This window comes from Fukomys damarensis, unplaced genomic scaffold (genome assembly GCF_012274545.1).
Source record: "Fukomys damarensis isolate Sample0158 unplaced genomic scaffold, DMR_v1.0_HiC HiC_scaffold_14, whole genome shotgun sequence".
Taxonomy (NCBI): domain Eukaryota; kingdom Metazoa; phylum Chordata; class Mammalia; order Rodentia; family Bathyergidae; genus Fukomys; species Fukomys damarensis.
In genome coordinates this window covers 44,548,165-44,559,801 of record NW_022900926.1, presented here as the reverse complement: position 1 = coordinate 44,559,801, position 11,637 = coordinate 44,548,165, and the positions used below count along the sequence as shown (strand labels likewise).

General features: G+C 37.2%; 1 pseudogene; it reads right to left on the bottom strand.

Annotated features, from left to right (window-relative positions):
- Positions 1 to 10,529: 10,529 nt before the first annotated feature.
- On the bottom strand, positions 10,530 to 11,352 carry LOC104866872 (annotated as a pseudogene).
- Positions 11,353 to 11,637: the final 285 nt, after the last annotated feature.

Here is an 11,637-nt window from a genome sequence, read left to right as displayed (position 1 = left end):
ATTGTTGTCCCCTTATTGTTTTGTTAAGAAATTTTATTTAATTTTTTTAAAAAAATAAAATGGAAGCAAATGTAAAGAAGAGGTCAGAGTGGCCAATGAATATTAATTGAAATTCATATTTAAAGGGAAATTTATCTTTATTATATGGTATATGAAACACCTTTAATAATTAAGCATTATTGTCTATAATTTTAATAAGAGGAAAATGAATTCCAAAAAGTTTAAGGAATTTTTATGGGATCATGAAGCTTGTACATCAAAGACTTTAATCTTTAAAATATACCTCCTTTATGATGGGCCACTTTTAAAGTGTCTTCAATAGCCCTTCTTGGACACTTTTGTGTAAACTCCTCTTCTTGAAGAGTCCTTGGACAGGATTTATAACACACTTATAACCAACAAAATATCACAAAGGTGATGAGATGTCACTCCCATGATTTTGCTGTGCTACATCATTACCATATCTCTACTAACCAGATCATCTATTATTTCTTCCCTAGAGGAAAAAAGATGACTGGAATGCCCAGGCATGGTGACACACACCAGGAGGCTAATGCAGGAAGAATGTAAGTAAGTTCAATCCTAGCCTGGACATCTTAGTTATTGAGATAGTGTCTCAAAATAACAACAACAACAACAACAACAAAACCCAAGAACTTTAAAAAGGGTTGGGGATGTAGTTCTGTGCAAAGCCTCTGGGTTCATTCCTCAGTACCACACAAAACCAAAAAACAACACAAAAGCTGACATTATATCTTTTATTTTAACTTTTCGGTTCAGATTTCCAGTGAACACATGGAAATGACTTATAGCGTATTTAATAGTATTGTTTTTCCTGATTCCTTGACATTGTTGTCCAGTTTACTTTCATGCCCTTTATGAGAAAAGTCCTCCCATTTATACCAGCGAATGGAGTAGGTGCCTCTTCATGCTTATAGCATTCCATGTAATATTATGGGTCATTTCTTGCATGCTTTGTGATTGTTTCGAAGTGTTATGGGTTCAATTTGATTGAATAGTTGAAATATAAGATTCATTCATATCTTCAGTTACTTTCCTACAAAAGAAGCCTCATTCTACCTTTCAGTCTTGGAGGCTGTGAGTCAACAACGAGAAGAACAGGACCATGAAGCGCTGTGTGAGAGAGAAAGGAGAGAGGCTGTGGGCTTCCACTAGGATCCCAGGGAAAAGGCACAGTCCTGACCATCTCCCTTCAATCTACTCTGGCTATTTTGCTTCAATCAGGATACATAAAGAGATGAGTAAAATTAATTATTCACTTTTAAGTAGAGGGCAAATTCTTTTATCTATAATCTATAATCACATGGACTTCTATTAAAAGGTCTCTTAGTTTTGTTAAAAGTTTCCACTGTAGGATTCTCTTAACAAATGCCTACTTTAGCATACTAGGAGGGGGTGAAGGGAGAGCAGGGGTAAGGGGAAAAAATTAAAATCAAGACTTGTCATGTAGAGGTGCAAGATCCCAACAATGAATGTTACTGTACTGTATCCCTAAAATGTACCAATAAACTCAATTAAAGCTGAAAAAAAAGATAAATCTGATATTTATATATAAGACTAAAAAATACATCCCACTCAATTTTAGGTACTATAAACTTAATCAAACAGATACTATCTAGGCTAACTATAGCACTAGTGTTAAGAGTAAGATCTTGTCCTGGGTATATTTATTTATTCATTCTTTAATTTATACAACTATTATTTACTAAGAATGTTCTAAGTTCCACCTACTGCCAACATGTCTTAGACAACAGGTTGACAACGTACAGCCACAAGCCAAGTTCAGGCCATTGCCTAATTTTGTAAATAAAATTTTCTACAATGTAGTCATGACCATGTGTTTTCCCACTGTCTGTGGCTGTTTTCATACTAGAGACCATATGGGCCCAAAGACAAAAGCATTTACTATCTGTCTCTTAAAGAAGAGATTTGTGACCCCTGGTTTAGAGGATTAGATAGAATATGCCTGGCTTAGTTTCCTGATATGAACACTGGGGACATAAATTTTTACCTTGTGAATTATATTCCTTAGCAGGTATAAAATGATATTTTCAAATGTGAATTAATAATACTTATCACTCATTATCAACACATTGTGAGTTGGGTGATTTGCTAAGCTGTTTATAAGAATAATACCACTGACTCACGTCTACCTACAAGGGAGTTGCTAACATTAATTCCATGTGAAAAATAAAACCTGGAGCACCAGAGCTTAACTGACATAACTGAAGAACTACCAGGCCTGGGTCCCCAGCTGAGAGAGATGTGTCTGAATTCTCTTCTGCTGTCCATATAGTGAGGGCCAAGTGTTTCTCTGAGCAGGGTTGCAGTGAGGACAGAATGAGGAAGCCGGTGGAAAGGGCTTGCAAAGAACAGTATGATATCAAATTGTTTTAGAACACTCACAATCATCTTTAAGGGTTATTTCTCCAGACTACCCAACAAATGTATTCAGACAATTAGTTACTTATTTTCAGTGCAGTTTTTCTTTATGATAACTTGGGTCCAGATATATAAAAGGAGTTTTAGAAATAATATATAAATGGTATATGTCCGTGTATTGTTGCTATAATATCTGAATGGCATAATTCAGTTGCTTAGATCACCCTGTGTTATACATCTAGCACAATACAAAAGGCTGTATGCTTTCTGTAGGAAGCTCAAGAGTAAATGCTTTATTTTATATGTTATATGTCTTAAAAGGGAGGGAGTGGGTAGGTAGGTAACCACCCTAAATGATGAATCACTGTTTAAATGCTGTTCCATTAATTCGAATGACATTTTGACAATAGCATGCTGTCAGCCCAATGGTTTGACCTGTACAACAACCTCTAATTATTACTAATTAAATAATTAATTATTCATAGAAGTGCATGCCATTAGCATAGCAGAGATGTGTTGGAATATGAGTTATATGAGGTTTATGAATCTTCAGAAAATAGATTCTTTAATAAATTAATAAAGGGGCTCTGGGGTTTCATTAAAAGGTGGCTGGAGGGTGTGCTTGCCTGTTTCCAAGGAGACCACAGGTGGTTCGTTGCTTTTTTTTTTAAGTTAAACTTGTTTGGGCTAGATGATTTTTTTCACCCTTTTCTCACTGCTCTGTCCTCGGGCAGAGAACGGAACATTTTAATGAAACCCCTGTTGTCTTCATATCACTTTGATCCCCTTGTGTTCTCTCCAGTCTACACATTGGCCAGGCGGATGAAGGGTTTCAGATTTTCCCTCCAGTATTAAAAACTGTGGCATGCCCTCCATGAATAAACAACATTGCAGTGGAGACCCAGTGAAAGGAAAAGGCAGAGCAAACAAAGGGATGAAGGAAAATGCATAAATTCAAATGACACCAGCCTCATTTACCCACTTAATTACCCTGACTCCTGACTCTGTTAGCCACTGCGATTATTTTTCCGGTTTAGTTTGATTTACAGAACTTGGAAAAATAGGCTCATCCATTTTTTTCTCCCCCTCAAAAATCTCTTTGCCACATGGAGTTCTGCTTCTCCGTTATCTCACCATAATAATGATCATGGTAATATTAATATCTTCCAGCACTGCTCACTAAATAGTGATAAAAATAGTAATATTAATGTTTTCTAACATCCATTTTTGATGCTCTGAGGCGCATTATAAATTCTGTCTTTGTTTAAGCAGTGGGGAACCCACAAAATATCATTACAGTTATCATTAGAACTCAAGGGCACTCTCCAGAAGCTGAAATCTAAGTGAGGCTATGACAGCAAGCATTCCAGGGCCATGAGTGGAACAAAAAAATGAAGAAAATAGAATTTTTATACAGTTTCCAGATTTGACCCATTTTGAAAGAGATGGTTTCCTTCCTTCCTTTCTTTCTTTCTTTCTTTCTTTCTTTCTTTCTTTCTTTCTTTCTTTCTTTCTTTCTTTCTTTCTCTTTCTTTCTGACCTAATGATTACTTTCAGAAAAGATGGAGGATATGGTGTTTTTGAACAGGTTCACATTCAGTCCTTCTAAATTAGTACATCACATCCACCTTTTCTTTCACGATCTTTCTGCTTCCTTTGCAAATAGGAAGGAAAAGTGAAACCTAACTCAACAGCATTGATCAGCTTTCTGTGACTCACTCAGGAAACATGGCACTCTTCACCCAGGTGACATTTCCTCCAGGCAAGGTTTGGCAGAAAGCAGCAAGGAAAAGCTCCCGTGCCTGAGCTGTAGAAGGCCAGGAAGGAAATGCTGAGTACATTTTTATTACCTACAGAGCCTACAAAATGGAAACAAAGCTTTCCCTGGAAATATGTAAAAGAAAATGCCCTGTAGTGGTGGGATGAATTTTCTGCGGTTTCCTTTTACCTTCACTGTCTCCACCTAGAGAAAAAGCTGTGAGTCTTAGCAGGGCCAACCTCACATCTCACCGGGAGCCTGGGACCTCCTCGCACACTTTAGGGGTTGGTGTTAGCTGACTCCTGCCTAAGTTCAATACTATGTGGCTTTTCCCCTTCTCCTTTTCCCTCTCTCAGTCTTAGATGTTTTTGTCTATTTATTTTTCTGTTTTTAAATTCTCTCCCTTCACTTCCCAACTCTTCCTTTATCTTGACTTCGTGGTCATTCTTCATCCCAGTTATTTTCTTGAAGCTGTCTGCTAAGTGGTCAGTTACATTTTCATTGTTTCAGTTTTTTAAATTTAGCAAAATATAGAGATTGCACTATTACTTTATAACTATCTGGACTGGACCATACAATCAAGAGAGGTAAAATGATATCACCCATTAAATTTAATTACTAACACAGATGCATATTTACTAATATTTATTATAAGAATAAATAAGAATCATTTTAGGAAAATATTATTAACTCCCATAGGCATCCAGAGCCCTATACTCTTTTCTGAAAAGTGAACTCAGAGAAGATTAAAGCCTTAATTGAACACATGCTTTATTTCTGAATTTAGTTTTCCCAAACGACATTCTTTTAATGTAAAACCGACATTCTGGCATCACTCACATGCCCAGCAGAGTCAAATAATCAACAACAGTTTATAATAACGTTGCACCAGAATAATTAATAAAATATAAAGTTCAATGAGGAGAAATGTGTGTTCCCCAAAACAGCATGAGGAGGTAGTCATTTCCGTGTGTGATATTTAGAAGGTCTAAAGCTATAAAAATTAGAGGAAGAAATTAAGTATTTGGGATCTTGTCATGAGTCTCCCCATCCTATTTTTGTTTTTCAGTTTTTCTTTGCTCTTTTGCTCTCTTTCAGTAGATGAGATTTGCTCAGATTTGCTGGCTTTCCAGAGTACTGACATTCTGACATAAATTCTAGACAATAATATCAATATAAAAATGCCAGTGTTTTTTGTTGCTCTGATTATTTGCATTCTTAAAGATAAATGTCTATTAGCTCCAGCTTTGTGAAAAGAAGGAACCAAGTGATCTTTTAAAATTCAGCATCTATGTAAGCCCCTTGCAGTAGAGTATTCCATAAAATCAAAGCAAAGGCTACTAAATGCAATTTTTTTACAAACAAAAAGTTGATGATAGAGAGACTTAAGAACACTGTTTTCACACATCTAAGCCAATAAATAATATTAATTATGACTCATTGTAATTGTCTTCCCATAAAACATGGAAATGTCAGCTTAGAAGTGAAAATCTAGTGTGGTTTAAAATTCTTAATTCTGGAGCTGGTGGCAAAAATACTATGAATGTTGTGTTGAATGACATTCAACTGAGATGAGGCTCATAAAATGCACTACAGAAACTCCTCATCCACTTTTCTCATCAAGGCAGCCGCAACAATGCAATTAAGAACACTCAGGAAAGAGGACTTCCAGAACTGCTTCAGAGAGTGGCAGTAACAGTGGGATGAGTGCCTTCACAGTGAGCAGGGGTATTTTGAGAAGAGTTATGCCAATATGTCCTATAAATTTTAAGTTTTTAAAATTTAAACTCACTGTATAGTTTGGTCATAATTTTTACCTCTGTTATATCAAATAACTGCTAAGCAATCACTTACTATGTTTCTATGTGGCCTTTGCTTTTAATTAGGAAAATTATCTTTATGAAAATTAATTATATAAAATGGGCACTTCTTGTTACAGGAAAATACATATTGACTGAAGCTTTTCCAGTATTTCTCAAATTTTGCTTTCATTTGGTCTTGTTTTAGTTCTTAATTAGTGGCATTTAATATCTTTCAGGAACTTGTATGTTCAGATCATTTCCTGAATGAGTAGAAAAGTCTTTGGAGTAGATTCCAGAGGGTTTTTTAAAAATCATATTCATTTCTTATTTCTGTCATGATAATTGTCATAAACTTAGTAGGTTAAAATATATGAGAAAATCAAAAATTATGGAGACAAAGTCTTTCTAGATAGGGAGGGAGGGGTTGAAGGGGAGGTAGGGAAATGGGGAAAAAATAACGAAGAGTGATTATGTAAAGGTACAAATCTCCAACAGTGAATGCCATTATATTGTATACATTAAATATACCAATAAAATTAATTAAAAATGACAGAAACTTATTATCTTATTTTCTGTCAATCATAAATTCAACATGGTGTTCTTTCTTTATACTATAGTCAAGAGATTGACATGGCTGCATTCCTTTCTGATGAGAGCTCTGAAAAACAACCTATTCCTTTGAGTTCTTCAGCTTTTGGAGGCCATTCACATTCCTTGGCTTGTACCCACCATTTTCTCCTTTTTCAAAAACATCATTCAATGAGAGAAAAAGAAAAACAAAAAGAAAAAAAAAAACAGCACTGCTGCTTACTTGTGTTCTTCCTTCTGTAATCATATCACCTTTGGACCATAGCTAGGAAATGTTCTCTATTATTTAAGGACCCAGGTGATTATACCGGACCAACCTAGTAACTCCAGATATCACCTCAGCTCAAGATTCCATTCTTAGTTGCATCTCCAAATTCTTTTCAGCTGGAGGCACGGATACATCTAGGATTCATTGTTCCACTGACCACAGTCACTGTGTGGATAAGATATTTTTAAAGAGAATCTTGTTTATAAGAGACAGAGGCTCAGAAACATAGATACAATATCAGGAGGATTGACATAGAAACACATGGCACACACTAGCTAGACAATGAAAGATGATCTATTGGAAACAATGGTGTGAGAATAGGTGGAGAGACTCTAGGGACAGTGCATCAGGAGAGGCAATACTAATTTTCAGCTGATGGGCAGAGGCATGAGTAGTTTAGAGAACCTGACACTGTGGCTTCCTGGTATACTGAAACATTGAGATTGGGATGACTCAACAGGTACAGAATTTCAGAAATAAATAGCCAAACATTAGTTTTCATGTGTCCTCTTCAATCTCTTTCTGGCATTATCCCAATCAACCTTTCCCTGCCCTGCCACCCACTTGTCAAATCCAGCCAGCAGAAGCCTGTAAGGCAACCCATGGTACTGGACAACAGTGAGAATCAGAACTGAAATGGGAAGTGGAAAAATCTAGTACAGGTAGCCAATGTGGCATCCTGCTAGAGCATTTAGGCACAACTTGGATCAGATGAGGACATAGAGGGGAAAATAAAGATTGTTTTTTTTTCTATTTATAAAATATGTTTAATAGAAATCTTTAGTTACGTAGGAAAATGCTTACAACAATTATCCAGTGAAAGCATGGTATGGTAGAATTTTTAATCACACAAAACACTAAAAGAAAATAATACAAAGTAGTGTAATAATATTTTTTGGTTTCTTTGGGGGGTTTTTCTACTTGAGTTTATTGGTACATTTTAGGGATACAGTACAGTTATATTTATTGTTGGGATCTTGTACCCTTACATGACAGGTCTTGGTTCTCACTTTTTCCCCTTGTCCCTGCCCTTCCTTCACCTCCTCCTCCCCTCCCCATCTACAAACACTTTATTTCCTTCTTTTCATTATCACACTTTTTTTTATTTTCCCTTATTACACTTCCCCCTACCCATCCCACCTTCCCTACAGCTTTAGCCCCTTTCTTCCCATTGCACAACGTCATTAATCTTATTAGGATATTATGTATTATTGCAGTTTATTCACACCAGAGAAACTATTCAGTATTTACACATGTGTGACTTATTTATTTCACTTAGGAGTATATCTTCAATGTGTGTCCATTTTTCTATGAGTGAATCTATTTTCTTGTTCTTTATGGCTGAGTAATATCCCATTTAAGAAAAACCACATCTTTATCCAGTTTCCAACTGAGGGGAAAATGGGCTGTTTCCAAGTTTTAGCTATTACAAACTATGCCACTATAAACATGGGTGCACATACATCACTGTGATATGATTCTTTTAGTTCTTTTGAAAAGATACCCAGTAGAGGGATGGCTGAGTCAAATGGAACCTCCAGTCCAAGCTCTTTGATGTATCTCCATATTGATTTCCATAGTGGTTTTACCAGTTTGCACTCCCACCAACAATGGAGAAGGGTTCCTTTCTCCCCACAACCCCACCAACATTTGTTGTTGTTTGATTTCTTGATAGCAACCATTCTTTGTGGGATGAGGTGGAATATCAGTGTTGTTTTCATCTGCATCTCTCGAATGACCAGTGATGTGGAGCATTTTTTCATATATTTACTTGCTGCTCTTTCTTCTTTGTCTGAGAAATGTCTGTTCATTTCAGATGCCCATTTTTGAATTCTTTATATATTCTAGATAATAGTCCTTTGTGTGAGGAGCAGCTGCTAAAATTTTTCCCCACATTGTAGGTTGTCTCTTAGTTCTGCTGATGGTTTCTTTTGCAGAGCAGAAGCTTTTTAATAAGATGAGATCCCACTTGTTCATTCTATGTGCTAGTTCTCATGCTACTGAGGATTTGTTCAAAAAGTCTTTTCCTATGCCAGTGTCTTCCAGAGTTATGCCTAACTTACCTTTCAGCAAGTTTAGTGTTTTTGTTTTAATATTGAGATCTTTAATCCACTTGGATTTTAATTTAGTGTATGGTGAAATATAGGGGTCCAGTTTTAATCTGTGCCAGGTTGAAATCCAGTTTTTCCAACACCATTTATTAAAGAGGCTATCTTTCCTCCACTGAGGATGGTCAGCTCCTGGCTGCCTGCTCGGGCCCACCCAGCAGGTCCGCGACCTTCCCAACTGCACCCCACCAGATCCAGTAAGATTGTTTTATTTGAATAGAACAAAAGTGCTCTATGGGAACTTCTTCTGACACCAGAAATCATGCTCAAAGCCCATGTGTTCTAACATTTTCTAAGCAAAACCAGGAGGGCAGGAGACAATGAGAAGTCAGAATTTAGTCAGAGAGTGACTCACTAAGAAGGCCAATAGTGTTTTCTTTTTGTTTATTTATATCCTCTCTGAATGCCAAGAAAGGAAGAAAAAGTACAATGATAGTGATATTCAATGGGCTTTTTTACTGCATTTTCTTTAGAACTAGTCTGCTGTGAAAAAGTCCATTGAAACAGAAATTTTGTGGCTCAGTCCTTTTCCACCCCATAATTTGAATGCTTCTACTGGATCATTACACAAGGTACCCTTTCAACTGTCTCTGTTACGTAGCCTAAGACTAGGTATAGGCTTCTGCTGCTTCTCAGCCCAGTGTTCCAGGCAGCCACTTCCAATAGGCCAAGGATGTCCCTGAAATGCATTTAATCCACGTAGTTAGTGGGATAGTTGGGATTGTATGGACCACTGGTGGAATTTTAAAGTGGTCATGAAAAGCTGGAAAGGTAGATTTTCAATCTCTTGGGGAAATATCACAGATGTTATTGCTCCCTCTTTCTGTCCTTCCAGAATTGTGGGGCCCTCCTTGCCTGTATTTTGCTTTGCAGTCTAATTTTGCAGGGTTTTCTGAAGGTGTGACCACAGCAGGCTGGTAAATAACACAGCTTTGGCAGTTTATCTTAGCATCCCTTTCACCTTAGGATCCTCTCCATGCTAATCTTGAGACAGGGCTGGCCTTGGGAACCAGAGCCAATGAAAGACACAAATACATCTTCCAAGCCTTCACCATGCCTCTAGGAAGAAAAATCATCAATTTAGTTAAAACAAAAAGCCAAAACAGAATCTGGCCTGAGTATATTTTATATAGCCTGGACTAGGCTATATCTGGACTCAATGACTTCCTCAGCCTTGGTGATATACAGAGCTTTATTGATCCAACAGATGATCTTAACATCATGTCTTATAAGAAGAAATGAATTCCTTGTACATGATCGTGCAGTGACTCTTTTTTTTAAAGAAACAGTGTTACTTTATTAAAATACTGAGTTTATTTCACATATATATTTTTGTCTCCCCACCATCTCCATGTCTGACCACCACTATCATGTCCTATCATAACATTCCATACATACCTAAAACCAAGCAAAGGGTGGAGTTCTATCTTTAAAAACTAAACTGGCATTTTGGACAACACATTCTTGACAATGGAACCTGGACAACATTTATCAAATATGGTAGGGAAAGTTCTCACTTTGCATTATAAAAAGGATAGACATATCAACTGTTACAGAAATGAAATAAGACAAAATTTTAACCAACTGTTTAAATTGTTTTCTTAAAGAGACTTCCTCCAAGGCCAAAGATCTAGAATGGCCTCCTGCTCAGTCATCCGGAAGCAATTCTTCACATAATTGATGAACCACCCTTTTCTATACTTCCTTGAATTTTTGCTTTAATATCTTCTACAGAACTAGGTCCTTTAGGGATTTTAGGAGTCTTTTCTTGTTTTTTTGATGGATGCTTGACCTTTTGATCTCTGTGTTGATGGTTTTTAGTCTTTTCCATTCTGGTTTGATTTTTGTGCATTTTTGGCTGGAGTATCTCATATTGATTTCTTCACTGAAGCTTTCTCTTCAGTTTCCTCATCGTCATCTTCATTATTGTCTGTCGTCATCATCATCTTCATCAGCAGCCAGTTTTACTTTTTTTTCTGTGGAACCTTGCTACCTTTTCCAGGGGCAGATCGCTTTCTGGATATACTTAAGAGTTTTACACCCTCTTCCTCCTCCTCATCTGATTCTGCATCTTCCTCCACAGCTACTAAGTGCTATCCACTAATAAGCACAGGCCCTGAACACACTTCAACCTTAAGACAACAGGTGGTGTAATGTCACAGCCCCCAAGGGAAACCTTCAGCTATACAGACATTTTCAGAGTTGCCAGTGTTACTTTAATTGGACTGCCTTTGGAATTCATCGCCTCTGCTTTCACACTGTGTAATTCATCCTTTGCTCCAGCCCCTGAACTGACCATTCTTAATGACAGCTGATGCTCATTTTCATCATTATCCCCCTAAAATGATAATCTTTGTCAGCCTTTAGTTCACAACAGAAAACATAGTTCTGGGGCTTCGTGTCCATATCTATGGAATCTTCCATGGAGTGGTGGTACACACTTAGGTGGGAGAGAAGGTGGATGGAAATAAACAGCTACTGCCCTCAGAGAACAGGTGGGCAGGATGGAATCACACAGCGACTCTTGCCAAGACAAAGAAGCAGGAGATTCATTTGGTGTTTGTCAGGTTCTGAGAACTGGGGCCAGGCTCGGTATGAGCTCCTCTTTGGGCCTGTGCTACCTCCCATGTATTCAGAGAATTTATATGTCTGATTTTCTTAACTTGTGTCTGTGGGGGCATCTGATGCTAACCTTAGATGGATATAGGA